A 20,095-nucleotide genomic window follows, 5' to 3' on the forward strand; every position below is an offset into this window, starting at 1 on the left:
CATTGACCACTGAGGTCACATCTCTCAGGTGAGAAGCAAAGTGAGAATTTGAAAAAGGCACATTCTCCATAGAGACAATGGGCCAAAGACAGGTCCGATGGAATCGAATGTCTTTTCATGTTGACATCCATCCCGTCAAGCCTTCGTTAAGCCATTGAAGTGTCACATTGGGCCTGGGGGAGGCGGTGCACCCTGTGAAATTACACGTCCGAAGATTTGGATTTGATTTCCAGCCCTCTGCCAGTCAGTCTGCCAGGCACTTTCATGTGACAAGCCTTAGGTGAGTCCCTTTCTGTCTCTGATTCCCGATTCCTTCACAGGGATTTATGTGAGCCTTAACGCCCACTGGGAAAAGATCCCTCTGCCAGCTCAGTGCCTGCTTTCTTGGTTTGACTTGTCAATCTGGACTTGAATACACCTTTGGTTTTGGATTGACTCTATTACCTTTCCTAGAAATTAACACACAAAACTGACAGCTGATTGACAAGATGAGAAGCAGTTTTCCAAAATTCAAATTGAACTTAATCCTTTCTTACTAAAAGAATGCTCAAATCAAGGGGACACAGCTCACTCGTTTTGACTTCATGAGCTATGACAGGTAGAGACAACTTTTTGAAAATACACAGCTAAAACTGTCCGTGCTTTGAATGCTAGACATGTTTTTCAGAATACACAGCTAAAGCGGGGACCGTTTTAGCTGTGTATTTTGAAAAAGTTGTGTGCTCTTCAAAGAGAAAGCTACTTTTGCTGTGTCTTTCGGTTCGAGGGGAAATGGGAGTCCTCTTCAGTCCGCAGGGACGACACCTGAGTCCTTTGCAGTCCTCTTGTCTGCCTCTGAGGGTGAAATGAGAGTGGTCCCTGTCATCATGAGCCATGTCTGAAAGAATTATTCACATTCCCTACAAGAATAGACGGGTGAAATAGCAAAAGGTGTGTCTTCCTTTGGAGCATGGACGGGTTCAAAGCCCACCTCATACCACTAAGTATTTTGCTGAACACGAGCAGTTGTGTGTGCGGCCTGCGTTTGGGTGATTTTTTGTCATGTGTGTGTGTGTGTGTGTGTGTGTGTGTCTGTGTGTGTGTGTTTGTGTGTGTGTGTCTGTATTTCTGTCTCCATTCCTGAGCAGCAAATCTTTTTTCCTCTTTTAGCATGTTACTCACAACTGTGGATGAACCCCAGCACTCCTGAAAACACAATCCATGTATGGTTGAAGGAAATTTTCTTGGTGATGAGTGAGAGGTTGGTGACTGAAACCAGCTCATTTCCCATTGACCACTGAGGTCGCATCTCTCAGGTGAGAAGCAAAGTGAGAATTTGAACCAGGCACATTCTCCTTAGAGACAATGGGCTAAAGACAAGTCCGATGGAATTGAATGTCTTTTCATGTTGACATCCATCCCGTCAAGCCCTCGTTAAGCCATTGAAGTGTCACATTGGGCCTGGGGGAGGCGGTGCCCCCTGTGAAATTACACGTCCGAAGATTTGGATTTGATTTCCAGCCCTCTGCCAGTCAGTCTGCCAGGCACTTTCATGTGACAAGACTTAGGCGAGTCCCTTTCTGTCTCTGATTCCCGATTCCTTCACAGGGATTTATGTGGGCCTTAACGCTCACTGGGAAAAGATCCCTCTGCCAGCTCAGTGCCTGCTTTCTTGGTTTGACTTGTCAATCTGGACTTGAATACACCTTTGGTTTTGGATGGACTCTATTACCTCTCCTAGAAATTAACACACAAAACTGACAGCTGATTGACAAGATGAGAAGCAGTTTTCCAAAATTCAAATTGAACTTAATCCTTTCTTACTAAAAGAATGCTCAAATCAAGGCGACACAGCTCACTCGTTTTGACTTCATGAGCTATGGCAGGTAGAGACAACTTTTTGAAAATACACAGCTAAAACTGTCCGTGCTTTGAATGCTAGACATGTTTTTCAGAATACACAGCTAAAGCGGCGACCATTTTAACTGTGTATTTTGAAAAAGTTGTGTGCTCTTCAAAGAGAAAGCTACTTTTGCTGTGTCTTTGGGTTCGAGTGGAAATGGGAGTCCTCTTCAGTCAGCAGGGACGACACCTGAGTCCTTTGCAGTCCTCTTGTCTGCCTCTGAGGGTGAAATGAGAGTGGTCCCTGTCATCATGAGCCATGTCTGAAAGAATTACTCACATTCACTACGAGAATAGACGGGTGAAATAGCAAAAGGTGTGTCTTCCTTTGGAGCATGGACGGGTTCAAAGCCCACCTCATACCACTAAGTATTTGCTGAACACGAGCAGTTGTGTGTGCGGCCTGTGTTTGGGTGATTTTTGTGTCATGTGTGTGTGTGTGTGTGTGTCTGTGTGTGTGTGTCTGTATTTCTGTCTCCATTCCTGAGCAGCAAATCTTTTTTCCTCTTTTAGCATGTTACTCACAACTGTGGATGAAGCCCAGCACTCCTGAAAACACAATCCATGTATGGTTGAAGGAAATTTTCTTGGTGATGAGTGAGAGGTTGGTGACTGAAACCAGCTCATTTCCCATTGACCACTGAGGTCACATCTCTCAGGTGAGAAGCAAAGTGAGAATTTGAACCAGGCACATTCTCCTTAGAGACAATGGGCCAAAGACAGGTCCGATAAAATCGAATGTCTTTTCATGTTGACATCCATCCCGTCAAGCCCTCGTTAAGCCATTGAAGTGTCACATTGGGCCTGGGGGAGGCGGTGCACCCTGTGAAATTACACGTCCGAAGATTTGGATTTGATTTCCAGCCCTCTGCCAGTCAGTCTGTCAGGCACTTTCATGTGACAAGCCTTAGGCGAGTCCCTTTCTGTCTCTGATTCCCGATTCCTTCACAGGGATTTATGTGGGCCTTAACGCCCACTGGGAAAAGATCCCTCTGCCAGCTCAGTGCCTGCTTTCTTTGTTTGACTTGTCAATCTGGACTTGAATACACCTTTGGTTTTGGATTGACTCTATTACTTCTCCTAGAAATTAACACACAAAACTGACAGCTGATTGACAAGATGAGAAGCAGTTTTCCAAAATTCAAATTGAACTTAATCCTTTCTTACTAAAAGAATTCTCAAATCAAGGGGACACAGCTCACTCGTTTTGACTTCATGAGCTATGGCAGGTAGAGACAACTTTTTCAAAATACACAGCTAAAACTGTCCGTGCTTTGAATGCTAGACATGTTTTTCAGAATACACAGCTAAAACGGTCCCCGCTTTAAGTGCTTTAGCACGTAAAGCGGGGACCGTTTTAGCTGTGTATTTTGAAAAAGTTGTGTGCTCTTCAAAGAGAAAGCTACTTTTGCTGTGTCTTTGGGTTCGAGGGGAAATGGGAGTCCTCTTCAGTCAGCAGGGACGTCACCTGAGTCTTTGCAGTCCTCCTGTCTGCCTCTGAGGGTGAAATGAGATTGGTCCCTGTCATCATGAGCCATGTCTGAAAAAATAATTCACATTCCCTACGAGAATAGACGGGTGAAATAGCAAAAGGTGTGTCTTCCTTTGGAGTATGGACGGGTTCAAATCCCACCTCATACCACTAAGTATTTTGCTGAACACGAGCAGTTGTGTGTGCGGCCTGTGTTTGTGTGATTTTTGTGTCGTGTGTGTGTGTGTGTGTGTGTGTGTGTGTGTGCCTGTGTGTGTGTGTCTGTATTTCTGTCTCCATTCTTGAGTAGCAAATCTTTTTTCCTCTTTTAGCATGTTACTCACAACTGAGGATGAAGCCCAGCACTCCTGAAAACACAATCCATGTATGGTTGAAGGAAATTTTCTTGGTGATGAGTGAGAGGTTGGTGACTGAAACCAGCTCATTTCCCATTGACCACTGAGGTCACATCTCTCAGGTGAGAAGCAAAGTGAGAATTTGAACCAGGCACATTCTCCATAGAGACAATGGGCCAAAGACAGGTCCGATGGAATCGAATGTGTTTTCATGTTGACATCCATCCCGTCAAGCCCTCGTTAAGCCATTGAAGTGTCACATTGGGCCTGGGGGAGGCGGTGCACCCTGTGAAATTACACGTCCGAAGATTTGGATTTGATTTCCAGCCCTCTGCCAGACAGTCTGCCAGGCACTTTCATGTGACAAGCCTTAGGCGAGTCCCATTCTGCCTCTGATTCACGATTCCTTCACAGGGATTTATGTGGGCCTTATTGCCCACTGGAAAAAGATCCCTCTGCCAGCTCAGTGCCTGCTTTCTTGGTTTGACTTGTCAATCTGGACTTGAATACACCTTTGGTTGTGGATTGACTCTATTACCTCTCCTAGAAATTAACACACAAAACTGACAGCTGATTGACAAGATGAGAAGCAGTTTTCCAAAATTCAAATTGAACTTAATCCTTTCTTACTAAAAGAATTCTCAAATCAAGGGGACACATCTCACTCGTTTTGACTTCATGAGCTATGGCAGGTAGAGACAACTTTTTAAAAATACACAGCTAAAACTGTCCGTGCTTTGAATGCTAGACATGTTTTTCAGAATACACAGCTAAAACGGTCCCCGCTTTAGCACTTAAAGCGGGGACCGTTTTAGCTGTGTATTTTGAAAAAGTTGTGTGCTCTTCAAAGAGAAAGCTACTTTTGCTGTGTCTTTGGGTTCGAGGGGAAATGGGAGTCCTCTTAAGTCAGCAGGGACGACACCTGAGTCCTTTGCAGTCCTCTTGTCTGCCTCTGAGGGTGAAATGAGAGTGGTCCCTGTCATCATGAGCCACATCTGAAAGAATTATTCACATTCCCTACGAGAATAGACGGGTGAAATAGCAAAAGGTGTGTCTTACTTTGGAGCATGGACGGGTTCAAAGCCCAACTCATACCACTAAGTATTTTGCTGAACACGAGCAGTTTTGTGTGCGGCCTGTGTTTGGGTGATTTTTGTGTGATGTTTGTGTGTGTGTGTGTGTTTGTGTGTGTGTGTGTCTGTGTGTCTGTGTTTGTGTGTCTGTATTTCTGTCTCCATTCCTGAGCAGCAAATCTTTTTTACTCTTTTAGCATGTTACTCACAACTGTGGATGAAGCCCAGCACTCCTGAAAACACAATCCATGTATGGTTGAAGGAAATTTTCTTGGTGATGAGTGAGAGGTTGGTGACTGAAACCAGCTCATTTCCCATTGACCACTGAGGTCACATCTCTCAGGTGAGAAGCAAAGTGAGAATTTGAACCAGGCACATTCTCCTTAGAGACAATGGGCCAAAGACAGGTCCGATGGAATCGAATGTCTTTTCATGTTGACATCCATCCCGTCAAGCCCTCGTTAAGCCATTGAAGTGTCACATTGGGCCTGGGGGAGGCGGTGCACCCTGTGAAATTACACGTCCGAAGATTTGGATTTGATTTCCAGCCCTCTGCCAGTCAGTCTGCCAGGCACTTTCATGTGACAAGCCTTAGGCGAGTCCCTTTCTGTCTCTGATTCCCGATTCCTTCACAGGGATTTATGTGGGCCTTAACGCCCACTGGGAAAAGATCCCTCTGCCAGCTCAGTGCCTGCTTTCTTGGTTTGACTTGTCAATCTGGACTTGAATACACCTTTGGTTTTGGATTGACTCTATTACCTCTCCTAGAAATTAACACACAAAACTGACAGCTGATTGACAAGATGAGAAGCAGTTTTCCAAAATTCAAATTGAACTTAATCCTTTCTTACTAAAAGAATGCTCAAATCAAGGGGACACAGCTCACTCGTTTTGACTTCATGAGCTATGGCAGGTAGAGACAACTTTCTGAAAATACACAGCTAAAACTGTCCGTGCTTTGAATGCTAGACATGTTTTTCAGAATACACAGCTAAAGCGGGGACCGTTTTAGCTGTGTATTTTGAAAAAGTTGTGTGCTCTTCAAAGAGAAAGCTACTTTTGCTGTGTCTTTTGGTTCGAGGGCAAATGGGAGTCCTCTTCAGTCAGCAGGGACGACACCTGAGTCCTTTGCAGTCCTCTTGTCTGCCTCTGAGGGTGAAATGAGAGTGGTCCCTGTCATCATGAGCCATGTCTGAAAGAATTATTCACATTCCCTACGAGAATAGACGGGTGAAATAGCAAAAGGTGTGTCTTCCTTTGGAGCATGGACGGGTTCAAAGCCCACCTCATACCACTAAGTATTTTGCTGAATACGAGCAGTTTTGTGTGCGGCCAGTGTTTGGGTGATTTTTGTGTCATGTGTGTGTGTGTGTGTGTGTGTGTGTGTCTGTGTGTGTGTGTCTGTATTTCTGTCTCCATTCCTGAGCAGCAAATCTTTTTTCCTCTTTTAGCATGTTACTCACAACTGTGGATGAAGCCCAGCACTCCTGAAAACACAATCCATGTATGGTTGAAGGAAATTTTCTTGGTGATGAGTGAGAGGTTGGTGACTGAAACCAGCTCATTTCCCATTGACCACTGAGGTCACATCTCTCAGGTGAGAAGCAAAGTGAGAATTTGAACCAGGCACATTCTCCTTAGAGACAATGGGCCAAAGACAGGTCCGATGGAATCGAATGTCTTTTCATGTTGACATCCATCCCGTCAAGCCCTCGTTAAGCCATTGAAGTGTCACATTGGGCCTGGGGTAGGCGGTGCACCCTGTGAAATTACACGTCCGCAGATTTGGATTTGATTTCCAGCCCTCTGCCAGTCAGTCTGCCAGGCACTTTCATGTGACAAGCCTTAGGCGAGTCCCTTTCTGTCTCTGATTAACGATTCCTTCACAGGGATTTATGTGGGCCTTAACGCCCACTGGGAAAAGATCCCTCTGCCAGCTCAGTGCCTGCTTTCTTGGTTTGACTTGTCAATCTGGACTTGAATACACCTTTGGTTTTGGATTGACTCTATTACCTCTCCTAGAAATTAACACAAAAAACTGACAGCTGATTGACAAGATGAGAAGCAGTTTTCCAAAATTCAAATTGAAGTTAACCCTTTCTTACTAAAAGAATGCTCAAATCAAGGGGACACAGCTCACTCGTTTTGACTTCATGAGCTATGTCAGGTAGAGACAACTTTTTGAAAATACACAGCTAAAACTGTCCGTGCTTTGAATGCTAGACATGTTTTTCAGAATACACAGCTAAAACGGTCCCCACCTTAAATGCTAAAGCGGGGACCGTTTTAGCTGTGTATTTTGAAAAAGTTGTGTGCTCTTCAAAGAGAAAGCTACTTTTGCTGTGTCTTTGGGTTCGAGGGGAAATGGGAGTCCTCTTCAGTCAGCAGGGACGACACCTGAGTCCTTTGCAGTCCTCTTGTCTGCCTCTGAGGGTGAAATGAGAGTGGTCCCTGTCATCATGAGCCATGTCTGAAAGAATTATTCACATTCCCAACGAGAATAGACGGGTGAAATAGCAAAACGTGTGTCTTCCTTTGGAGCATGGACGGGTTCAAAGCCCACCTCATACCACTAAGTGTTTTGCTGAACACGAGCAGTTGTGTGTGCGGCCTGTGTTTGGGTGATTTTTGTGTCGTGTGTGTGTGTGTGTGTGTGTGTGTGTCTGTGTGTGTATGTCTGTATTTCTGTCTCCATTCCTGAGCAGCAAATCTTTTTTCCTCTTTTAGCATGTTACTCACAACTGTGGATGAAGCCCAGCACTCCTGAAAACACAATCCATGTATGGTTGAAGGAAATTTTCTTGGTGATGAGTGAGAGGTTGGTGACTGAAACCAGCTCATTTCCCATTGACCACTGAGGTCACATCTCTCAGGTGAGAAGCAAAGTGAGAATTTGAACCAGGCACATTCTCCTTAGAGACAATGGGCCAAAGACAGGTCCGATGGAATCGAATGTCTTTTCATGTTGACATCCATCCCGTCAAGCCCTCGTTAAGCCATTGAAGTGCCACATTGGGCCTGGGGGAGGCGGTGCACCCTGTGAAATTACAAGTCCGAATATTTGGATTTGATTTCCCGCCCTCCGCCAGTCAGTCTGCCAGGCACGTTCATGTGACAATCCTTAGGCGAGTCCCTTTCTGTCTCTGATTCCCGATTCCTTCACAGGGATTTATGTGGGCCTTAACGCCCACTGGGAAAAGATCCGTCTGCCAGCTCAGTGCCTGCTTTCTTGGTTTGACTTGTCAATCTGGACTTGAATACACCTTTGGTTTTGGATTGACTCTATTACCTCTCCTAGAAATTAACACACAAAACTGACAGCTGATTGACATGATGAGAAGCAGTTTTCCAAAATTCAAATTGAACTTAATCCTTTCTTACTAAAAGAATGCTCAAATCAAGGGGACACAGCTCACTCGTTTTGACTTCATGAGCTATGGCAGGTAGAGACAACTTTCTGAAAATACACATCTAAAACTGTCCGTGCTTTGAATGCTAGACATGTTTTTCAGAATACACAGCTAAAGCGGGGACCGTTTTAGCTGTGTATTTTGGAAAAGTTGTGTGCTCTTCAAAGAGAAAGCTACTTTTGCTGTGTCTTTGGGTTCGTGGGGAAATGGGAGTCCTCTTCAGTCAGCAGGGACGACACCTGAGTCCTTTGCAGTCCTCTTGTCTGCCTCTGAGGGTGAAATGAGAGTGGTCCCTGTCATCATGAGCCATGTCTGAAAGAATTATTCACATTCCCTACGAGAATAGACGGGTGAAATAGCAAAAGGTGTGTCTTCCTTTGGAGCATGGACGGGTTCAAAGCCCACCTCATACCACTAAGTATTTTGCTGAACACGAGCAGTTGTGTGTGCGGCCTGTGTTTGGGTGATTTTTGTGTCATGTGTGTGTATGTGTGTGTGTGTGTGTGTGTGTGTGTGTGTGTCTGTGTCTGTATTTCTGTCTCCATTCCTGAGCAGCAAATCTTTTTTCCTCTTTTAGCATGTTACTCACAACTGTGGATGAAGCCCAGCACTCCTGAAAACACAATCCATGTATGGTTGAAGGAAATTTTCTTGGCGATGAGTGAGAGGTTGGTGACTGAAACCAGCTCATTTCCCATTGACCACTGAGGTCACATCTCTCAGGTGAGAAGAAAAGTGAGAATTTGAATCAGGCACATTCTCCTTGGAGACAATGGGCCAAAGACAGGTCCGATGGAATCGAATGTCTTTTCATGTTGACATCAATCCCGTCAAGCCCTCGTTAAGCCATTGAAGTGTCACTTTGGGCCTGGGGGAGGCGGTCCACCCTGTGAAATTACACGTCCGAAGATTTGGATTTGATTTCCAGCCCTCTGCCAGTCAGTCTGCCAGGCACTTTCATGTGACAAGCCTTAGGCGAGTCCCTTTCTGTCTCTGATTCCCGAATCCTTCACAGGGATTTATGTGGGCCTTAACGCTCACTGGGGAAAGATCCCTCTGCCAGCTCAGTGCCTGCTTTCTTGGTTTGACTTGTCAATCTGGACTTGAATACACCTTTGGTTTTGGATTGACTCTATTACCTCTCCTAGAAATTAACACACAAAACTGACAGCTGATTGACAAGATGAGAAGCAGTTTTCCAAAATTCAAATTGAACTTAATCCTTTCTTACTAAAAGAATGCTCAAATCAAGGCGACACAGCTCACTCGTTTTGACTTCATGAGCTATGGCAGGTAGAGACAACTTTTTGAAAATACACAGCTAAAACTGTCCGTGCTTTGAATGCTAGACATGTTTTTCAGAATACACAGCTAAAACGGTCCCCGCTTTAAGTGCCAAAGCACTTAAAGTGGGGACCGTTTTAGCTGTGTATTTTGAAAAAGTTGTGTGCTCTTCAAAGAGAAAGCTACTTTTGCTGTGTCTTTGGGTTCGAGGGGAAACGGGAGTCCTCTTCAGTCAGCAGGGACGACACCTGAGTCCTCTGCAGTCCTCTTGTCTGCCTCTGAGGGTGAAATGAGAGCGGTCCCTGTCATCATGAGCCATGTCTGAAAGAATTATTCACATTCCGTACGAGAATAGACGGGTGAAATAGCAAAAGGTGTGTCTTCCTTTGGAGCATGGACGGGTTCAAAGCCCACCTCATACCACTAAGTATTTTGCTGAACACGAGCAGTTGTGTGTGCGGCCTGTTGTTGGGTGATTTTTGTGTCGTGTGTGTGTCTGAGTGTGTGTGTGTGTGTGTGTGTGTGTGTGTGTCTGTGTGTGTGTGTCTGTATTTCTGTCTCCATTCCTGAGCAGCAAATCTTTTTTCCTCTTTTAGCATGTTACTAACAACTGTGGATGAAGCCCAGCACTCCTGAAAACACAATCCATGTATGGTTGAAGGAAATTTTCTTGGTGATGAGTGAGAGGTTGGTGACTGAAACCAGCTCATTTCCCATTGACCACTGAGGTCACATCTCTCAGGTGAGAAGCAAAGTGAGAATTTGAACCAGGCACATTCTCCTTAGAGACAATGGGCCAAAGACAGGTCCGATGGAATCGAATGTCTTTTCATGTTGACATCCATCCCGTCAAGCCCTCGTTAAGCCATTGAAGTGCCACATTGGGCCTGGGGGAGGCGGTGCACCCTGTGAAATTACAAGTCCGAATATTTGGATTTGATTTCCCGCCCTCCGCCAGTCAGTCTGCCAGGCACGTTCATGTGACAAGCCTTAGGCGAGTCCCTTTCTGTCTCTGATTCCCGATTCCTTCACAGGGATTTATGTGGGCCTTAACGCCCACTGGGAAAAGATCCCTCTGCCAGCTCAGTGCCTGCTTTCTTGGTTTGACTTGTCAATCTGGACTTGAATACACCTTTGGTTTTGGATTGACTCTATTACCTCTCCTAGAAATTAACACACAAAACTGACAGCTGATTGACATGATGAGAAGCAGTTTTCCAAAATTCAAATTGAACTTAATCCTTTCTTACTAAAAGAATGCTCAAATCAAGGGGACACAGCTCACTCGTTTTGACTTCATGAGCTATGGCAGGTAGAGACAACTTTCTGAAAATACACATCTAAAACTGTCCGTGCTTTGAATGCTAGACATGTTTTTCAGAATACACAGCTAAAGCGGGGACCGTTTTAGCTGTGTATTTTGGAAAAGTTGTGTGCTCTTCAAAGAGAAAGCTACTTTTGCTGTGTCTTTGGGTTCGTGGGGAAATGGGAGTCCTCTTCAGTCAGCAGGGACGACACCTGAGTCCTTTGCAGTCCTCTTGTCTGCCTCTGAGGGTGAAATGAGAGTGGTCCCTGTCATCATGAGCCATGTCTGAAAGAATTATTCACATTCCCTACGAGAATAGACGGGTGAAATAGCAAAAGGTGTGTCTTCCTTTGGAGCATGGACGGGTTCAAAGCCCACCTCATACCACTAAGTATTTTGCTGAACACGAGCAGTTGTGTGTGCGGCCTGTGTTTGGGTGATTTTTGTGTCATGTGTGTGTATGTGTGTGTGTGTGTGTGTGTGTGTGTGTCTGTGTCTGTATTTCTGTCTCCATTCCTGAGCAGCAAATCTTTTTTCCTCTTTTAGCATGTTACTCACAACTGTGGATGAAGCCCAGCACTCCTGAAAACACAATCCATGTATGGTTGAAGGAAATTTTCTTGGCGATGAGTGAGAGGTTGGTGACTGAAACCAGCTCATTTCCCATTGACCACTGAGGTCACATCTCTCAGGTGAGAAGAAAAGTGAGAATTTGAATCAGGCACTTTCTCCTTGGAGACAATGGGCCAAAGACAGGTCCGATGGAATCGAATGTCTTTTCATGTTGACATCAATCCCGTCAAGCCCTCGTTAAGCCATTGAAGTGTCACATTGGGCCTGGGGGAGGCGGTGCACCCTGTGAAATTACACGTCCGAAGATTTGGATTTGATTTCCAGCCCTCTGCCAGTCAGTCTGCCAGGCACTTTCATGTGACAAGCCTTAGGCGAGTCCCTTTCTGTCTCTGATTCCCGAATCCTTCACAGGGATTTATGTGGGCCTTAACGCTCACTGGGGAAAGATCCCTCTGCCAGCTCAGTGCCTGCTTTCTTGGTTTGACTTGTCAATCTGGACTTGAATACACCTTTGGTTTTGGATTGACTCTATTACCTCTCCTAGAAATTAACACACAAAACTGACAGCTGATTGACAAGATGAGAAGCAGTTTTCCAAAATTCAAATTGAACTTAATCCTTTCTTACTAAAAGAATGCTCAAATCAAGGCGACACAGCTCACTCGTTTTGACTTCATGAGCTATGGCAGGTAGAGACAACTTTTTGAAAATACACAGCTAAAACTGTCCGTGCTTTGAATGCTAGACATGTTTTTCAGAATACACAGCTAAAACGGTCCCCGCTTTAAGTGCCAAAGCACTTAAAGTGGGGACCGTTTTAGCTGTGTATTTTGAAAAAGTTGTGTGCTCTTCAAAGAGAAAGCTACTTTTGCTGTGTCTTTGGGTTCGAGGGGAAACGGGAGTCCTATTCAGTCAGCAGGGACGACACCTGAGTCCTCTGCAGTCCTCTTGTCTGCCTCTGAGGGTGAAATGAGAGCGGTCCCTGTCATCATGAGCCATGTCTGAAAGAATTATTCACATTCCCTACGAGAATAGACGGGTGAAATAGCAAAAGGTGTGTCTTCCTTTGGAGCATGGACGGGTTCAAAGCCCACCTCATACCACTAAGTATTTTGCTGAACACGAGCAGTTGTGTGTGCGGCCTGTTGTTGGGTGATTTTTGTGTCGTGTGTGTGTCTGAGTGTGTGTGTGTGTGTGTGTGTGTGTGTGTCTGTGTGTGTGTGTCTGTATTTCTGTCTCCATTCCTGAGCAGCAAATCTTTTTTCCTCTTTTAGCATGTTACTAACAACTGTGGATGAAGCCCAGCACTCCTGAAAACACAATCCATGTATGGTTGAAGGAAATTTTCTTGGTGATGAGTGAGAGGTTGGTGACTGAAACCAGCTCATTTCCCATTACCACTGAGGTCACATCTCTCAGGTGAGAAGCAAAGTGAGAATTTGAACCAGGCACATTCTCCTTAGAGACACTGGGCCAAAGACAGGTCCGATGGAATCGAATGTCTTTTCATGTTGACATCCATCCCGTCAAGCCCTCGTTAAGCCATTGAAGTGTCACATTGGGCCTGGGGGAGGCGGTGCACCCTGTGAAATTACACGTCCGAAGATTTGGATTTGATTTCCAGCCCTCTGCCAGTCAGTCTGCCAGGCACTTTCATGTGACAAGCCTTAGGCGAGTCCCTTTCTGTCTCTGATTCCCGATTCCTTCACAGGGATTTATGTGGGCCTTAACGCCCACTGGGAAAAGATCCCTCTGCCAGCTCAGTGCCTGCTTTCTTGGTTTGACTTGTCAATCTGGACTTGAATACACCTTTGGTTTTGGATTGACTCTATTACCTCTCCTAGAAATTAACACAAAAAACTGACAGCTGATTGACAAGATGAGAAGCAGTTTTCCAAAATTCAAATTGAACTTAATCCTTTCTTACTAAAAGAATGCTCAAATCAAGGGGACACAGCTCACTCGTTTTGACTTCATGAGCTATGGCAGGTAGAGACAACTTTTTGAAAATACACAGCTAAAACTGTCCGTGCTTTGAATGCTAGACATGTTTTTCAGAATACACAGCTAAAACGGTCCCCGCTTTAAGTGCCAAAGCACTTAAAGTGGGGACCGTTTTAGCTGTGTATTTTGAAAAAGTTGTGTGCTCTTCAAAGAGAAAGCTACTTTTGCTTTGTCTTTGGGTTCGAGGGGAAATGGGAGTCCTCTTCAGTCAGCAGGGACGACACCTGAGTCCTTTGCAGTCCTACTGTCTGCCTCTGAGGGTGAAATGAGAGTGGTCGCTGTCATCATGAGCCATGTCTTAAAGAATTATTCACATTCCCTACGAGAATTGACGGGTGAAATAGAAAAGGGGTGTCTTCTTTTGGAGCATGGACGGGTTCAAATCCCACCTCATACCACTAAGTATTTTGCTGAACACGAGCAGTTGTGTGTGCGGCCTATGTTTGGGTGATTTTTGTGTCGTGTGTGTGTGTGTGTGTGTGTGTGTGTGTGTGTGTGTGTCTGTGTGTGTGTGTCTGTATTTCTGTCTCCATTCCTGAGCAGCAAATCTTTTTTCCTCTTTTAGCATGTTACTCACAACTGTGGATGATGTCCAGCACTCCTGAAAACACAATCCATGTATGGTTGAAGGAAATTTTCTTGGTGATGAGTGAGAGGTTGGTGACTGAAACCAGCTCATTTCCCATTGACCACTGAGGTCACATCTCTCAGGTGAGAAGCAAAGTGAGAATTTGAACCAGGCACATTCTCCTTAGAGACAATGGGCCAAAGACAGGTCCGATGGAATCGAATGTCTTTTCATGTTGACATCCATCCCGTCAAGCCCTCGTTAAGCCATTGAAGTGCCACATTGGGCCTGGGGGAGGCGGTGCACCCTGTGAAATTACACGTCCGAAGATTTGGATTTGATTTCCAGCCCTCTGCCAGTCAGTATGCCAGGCACTTTCATGTGACAAGCCTTAGGTGAGTCCCTTTCTGTCTCTGATTCCCGATTCCTTCACAGGGATTTATGTGGGCCTTAACGCCCACTGGGAAAAGATCCCTCTGCCAGCTCAGTGCCTGCTTTCTTCGTTTGACTTGTCAATCTGGACTTGAATACACCTTTGGTTTTGGATTGACTCTATTACCTCTCCTAGAAATTAACACACAAAACTGACAGCTGATTGACAAGATGAGAAGCAGTTTTGCAAAATTCAAATTGAACTTAATCCTTTCTTACTAAAAGAATTCTCAAATCAAGGGGACACAGCTCACTAGTTTTGACTTCATGAGCTATGGCAGGTAGAGAGAACGTTCTGAAAATACACAGCTAAAACTGTCCGTGCTTTGAATGCTAGACATGTTTTTCAGAATACACAGCTGAAGCGGGGACACTTTTATCTGTGTATTTTGAAAAAGTTGTGTGCTCTTCAAAGAGAAAGCTACTTTTGCTGTGTCTTTGGGTTCGAGGGGAAATGGGAGTCCTCTTCAGTCAGCAGGGACGACACCTGAGTCCTTTGCAGTCCTCTTGTCTGCTTCTGAGGTTGAAATGAGAGTGGTCCCTGTCATCATGAGCCATGTCTTAAAGAATTATTCACATTCCCTACGAGAATAGACGGGTGAAATAGCAAAAGGTGTGTCTTCCTTTGGATCATGGACGGGTTCAAAGCCCACCTCATACCACTAAGTATTTTGCTGAACACGAGCACTTGTGTGTGCGGCCTGTGTTTGGGTGATTTTTGTGTCTTGTGTGTGTATGTGTGTGTGTGTGTGTGTGTGTGTGTGTCTGTGTCTGTATTTCTGTCTCCATTCCTGAGCAGCAAATCTTTTTTCCTCTTTTAGCATGTTACTCACAACTGTGGATGAAGCCCAGAACTACTGAAAACACAATCCATGTATGGTTGAAGGAAATTTTCTTGGCGATGAGTGAGAGGTTGGTGACTGAAACCAGCTCATTTGCCATTGACCACTGAGGACACATCTCTCAGGTGAGAAGCAAAGTGAGAATTTGAACCAGGCACATTCTCCTTGGAGACAATGGGCCAAACACAGGTCCGATGGAATCGAATGTCTTTTCATGTTGACATCCATCCCGTCAAGCCCTCGTTAAGCCATTGAAGTGTCACATTGGGCCTGGCGGATGCGGTGCACCCTGTGAAATTACACGTCCGAAGATTTGGATTTGATTTCCAGCCCTCTGCCAGTCAGTCTGCCAGGCACTTTCATGTGACAAGCCTTAGGCGAGTCCCTTTCTGTCTCTGATTCCCGATTCCTTCACAGGGATTTATGTGGGCCTTAACGCTCACTGGGGAAAGATCCCTCTGCCAGCTCAGTGCCTGCTTTCTTGGTTTGACTTGTCAATCTGGACTTGAATACACCTTTGGTTTTGGATTGACTCTATTACCTCTCCTAGAAATTAACACACAAAACTGACAGCTGATTGACAAGATGAGAAGCAGTTTTCCAAAATTCAAATTGAACTTAATACTTTCTTACTAAAAGAATGCTCAAATCAAGGGGACACAGCTCACTCGTTTTGACTTCATGAGCTATGGCAGGTAGAGACAACTTTTTGAAAATACACAGCTAAAACTGTCCGTGCTTTGAATGCTAGACATGTTTTTCAGAATACACAGCTAAAACGGTCCCCGCTTTAAGTGCTAAACCACTTAAAGCGGGGACCGTTTTAGCTGTGTATTCTGAAAAAGTTGTGTGCTCTTCAAAGAGAAAGCTACTTTTGCTTTGTCTTTCGGTTCGAGGGGAAATGGGAGTCCTCTTCAGTCAGCAGCGACGACACCTGAGTCTTTGAAGTCCTCTTGTCTGCCTCTGAGGGTGAAAAGAGAGTGGTCCCTGTCATCATGAGCCATGTCTGAAAGAATTATTCACATTCCCTACGAGAATAGACGGGTGAAATAGCAAAAGGTGTGTCTTCCTTTGGAGCATGGCCAGGTTCAAAGCCCACCTCATACCACTAAGTATTTTGCTGAACACGAGCAGTTGTGTGTGCGGCCAGTGTTTGGGTGATTTTTGTGTCATGTGTGTGTGTGTGTGTGTGTGTGTGTGTGTGTGTCTGTGTGTTTGTGTCTGTATTTCTGTCTCCATTCCTGAGCAGCAAATCTTTTTTCCTCTTTTAGCATGTTACTCACAACTGTGGATGAAGCCCAGCACTCCTGAAAACACAATCCATGTATGGTTGAAGGAAATTTTCTTGGTGATGAGTGAGAGGTTGGTGACTGAAACCAGCTCATTTCCCATTGACCACTGAGGTCACATCTCTCAGGTGAGAAGCAAAGTGAGAATTTGAACCAGGCACATTCTCCTTAGAGACAATGGGCCAAAGACAGGCCCGATAAAATCGAATGTCTTTTCATGTTGACATCCATCCCGTCAAGCCCTCGTTAAGCCATTGAAGTGTCACATTGGGCCTGGGGGAGGCGGTGCACCCTGTGAAATTACACGTCCGAAGATTTGGATTTGATTTCCAGCCCTCTGCCAGTCAGTCTGCCAGGCACTTTCATGTGACAAGCCTTAGGCGAGTCCCTTTCTGTCTCTGATTCCCGATTCCTTCACAGGGATTTACGTGGGCCTTAACGCCCACTGGGAAAAGATCCCTCTGCCAGCTAAGTGCCTGCTTTCTTGTTTTGACTTTTCAATCTGGACTTGAATACACCTTTTGTTTTGGATTGACTCTATTACCTCTCCTAGAAATTAACACACAAAACTGACAGCTGATTGACAAGATGAGAAGCAGTTTTCCAAAATTCAAATTGAACTTAATCCTTTCTTACTAAAAGAATGCTCAAATCAAGGGGACACAGCTCACTCGTTTTGACTTCATGAGCTATGGCAGGTAGAGACAACTTTTTCAAAATACACAGCTAAAACTGTCCGTGCTTTGAATGCTAGACATGTTTTTCAGAATACACAGCTAAAACGGTCCCCACTTTAAGTGCGAAACCACTTAAAGCGGGGTCCGTTTTAGCTGTGTATTCTGAAAAAGTTGTGTGCTCTTCAAAGAGAAAGCTACTTTTGCTGTGTCTTTGGGTTCGAGGGGAAATGGGAGTCCTCTTCAGTCAGCAGCGACGACACCTGAGTCTTTGAAGTCCTCTTGTCTGCCTCTGAAGGTGAAAAGTGAGTGGTCCCTGTCATCATGAGCCATGTCTGAAAGAATTATTCACATTCCCTACGAGAATAGACGGGTGAAATAGCAAAAGGTGTGTCTTCCTTTGGAGCATGGCCAGGTTCAAAGCCCACCTCATACCACTAAGTATTTTGCTGAACACGAGCAGTTGTGTGTGCGGCCAGTGTTTGGGTGAATTTTGTGTCATGTGTGTGTGTGTGTGTGTGTGTGTGTGTGTGTGTGTGTCTGTGTGTTTGTGTCTGTATTTCTGTCTCCATTCCTGAGCAGCAAATCTTTTTTCCTCTTTTAGCATGTTACTCACAACTGTGGATGAAGCCCAGCACTCCTGAAAACACAATCCATGTATGGTTGAAGGAAATTTTCTTGGTGATGAGTGAGAGGTTGGTGACTGAAACCAGCTCATTTCCCATTGACCACTGAGGTCACATCTCTCAGGTGAGAAGCAAAGTGAGAATTTGAACCAGGCACATTCTCCTTAGAGACAATGGGCCAAAGACAGGCCCGATAAAATCGAATGTCTTTTCATGTTGACATCCATCCCGTCAAGCCCTCGTTAAGCCATTGAAGTGTCACATTGGGCCTGGGGGAGGCGGTGCACCCTGTGAAATTACACGTCCGAAGATTTGGATTTGATTTCCAGCCCTCTGCCAGTCAGTCTGCCAGGCACTTTCATGTGACAAGCCTTAGGCGAGTCCCTTTCTGTCTCTGATTCCCGATTCCTTCACAGGGATTTACGTGGGCCTTAACGCCCACTGGGAAACGATCCCTCTGCCAGCTAAGTGCCTGCTTTCTTGTTTTGACTTTTCAATCTGGACTTGAATACACCTTTGGTTTTGGATTGACTCTATTACCTCTCCTAGAAATTAACACACAAAACTGACAGCTGATTGACAAGATGAGAAGCAGTTTTCCAAAATTCAAATTGAACTTAATCCTTTCTTACTAAAAGAATGCTCAAATCAAGGGGACACAGCTCACTCGTTTTGACTTCATGAGCTATGGCAGGTAGAGACAACTTTTTCAAAATACACAGCTAAAACTGTCCGTGCTTTGAATGCTAGACATGTTTTTCAGAATACACAGCTAAAACGGTCCCCGCTTTAAGTGCGAAACCACTTAAAGCGGGGTCCGTTTTAGCTGTGTATTCTGAAAAAGTTGTGTGCTCTTCAAAGAGAAAGCTACTTTTGCTGTGTCTTTGGGTTCGAGGGGAAATGGGAGTCCTCTTCAGTCAGCAGCGACGACACCTGAGTCTTTGAAGTCCTCTTGTCTGCCTCTGAAGGTGAAAAGTGAGTGGTCCCTGTAATCATGAGCCATGTCTGAAAGAATTATTCACATTCCCTACGAGAATAGACGGGTGAAATAGCAAAAGGTGTGTCTTCCTTTGGAGCATGGCCAGGTTCAAAGCCCACCTCATACCACTAAGTATTTTGCTGAACACGAGCAGTTGTGTGTGCGGCCAGTGTTTGGGTGATTTTTGTGTCATGTGTGTGTGTGTGTGTGTGTGTGTGTGTCTGTGTGTGTGTGTCTGTATTTCTGTCTCCATTCCTGAGCAGCAAATCTTTTTTCCTCTTTTAGCATGTTACTCACAGCTGTGGATGAAGGCAAGCACTCCTGAAAACACAATCCATGTATGGTTGAAGGAAATTTTCTTGGTGATGAGTGAGAGGTTGGTGACTGAAACCAGCTCATTTCCCATTGACCACTGAGGTCACATCTCTCAGGTGAGAAGCAAAGTGAGAATTTGAACCAGGCACACTCTCCTTAGAGACAATGGGCCAAAGACAGGTCCGATGGAATCGAATGTCTTTTCATGTTGACATCCATCCCGTCAAGCCCTCGTTAAGCCATTGAAGGGTCACATTGGGCCTGGGGGAGGCGGTGCACACTGTGAAATTACACGTCCGAAGATTTGGATTTGATTTCCAGCCCTCTGCCAGTCAGTATGCCAGGCACTTTCATGTGACAAGCCTTAGGCGAGTCCCTTTCTGTCTCTGATTCCCGATTCCTTCACAGGGATTTATGTGGGCCTTAACGCCCACTGGGAAAATATCCCTCTGCCAGCTCAGTGCCTGCTTTCTTGGTTTGACTTGTCAATCTGGACTTGAATACACCTTTGGTTTTAGATTGACTCTATTACCTCTCCTAGAAATTAACACACAAAACTGACAGCTGATTGACAAGATGAGAAGCAGTTTTCCAAAATTCAAATTGAACTTAATCCTTTCTTACTAAAAGAATGCTCAAATCAAGGGGACACAGCTCACTCGTTTTGACTTCATGAGCTATGGCAGGTAGAGACAACTTTTTGAAAATACACAGCTAAAACTGTCCGTGCTTTGAATGCTAGACATGTTTTTCAGAATACACAGCTAAAACGGTCCCCGCTTTAAGTGCTAAACCACTTAAAGCGGGGACCGTTTTAGCTGTGTATTCTGAAAAAGTTGTGTGCTCTTCAAAGAGAAAGCTACTTTTGCTGTGTCTTTCGGTTCGAGGGGAAATGGGAGTCCTCTTCAGTCAGCAGCGACGACACCTGAGTCTTTGAAGTCCTCTTTTCTGCCTTTGAGGGTGAAAAGAGAGTGGTCCCTGTCATCATGAGCCATGTCTGAAAGAATTATTC

The 20,095-nt window shown here is 45.0% G+C and overlaps 1 long non-coding RNA gene across 1 annotated transcript in view; it reads left to right on the top strand.

The window, feature by feature from the left end:
- The window catches only part of LOC141584491 (uncharacterized), a 467,917-nt gene extending 457,792 nt beyond the window's left edge, over positions 1–10,125 (top strand). The window contains exon 3 of the long non-coding RNA XR_012517566.1: positions 10,072–10,125. This is a non-coding gene — a long non-coding RNA (uncharacterized LOC141584491). The remainder of the gene's footprint in view (positions 1–10,071) is intronic.
- The last annotated feature ends 9,970 nt before the right edge of the window (positions 10,126–20,095 follow it).

The sequence above is a fragment of the Saimiri boliviensis genome, chromosome 5 (genome assembly GCF_048565385.1).
Source record: "Saimiri boliviensis isolate mSaiBol1 chromosome 5, mSaiBol1.pri, whole genome shotgun sequence".
Taxonomy (NCBI): domain Eukaryota; kingdom Metazoa; phylum Chordata; class Mammalia; order Primates; family Cebidae; genus Saimiri; species Saimiri boliviensis.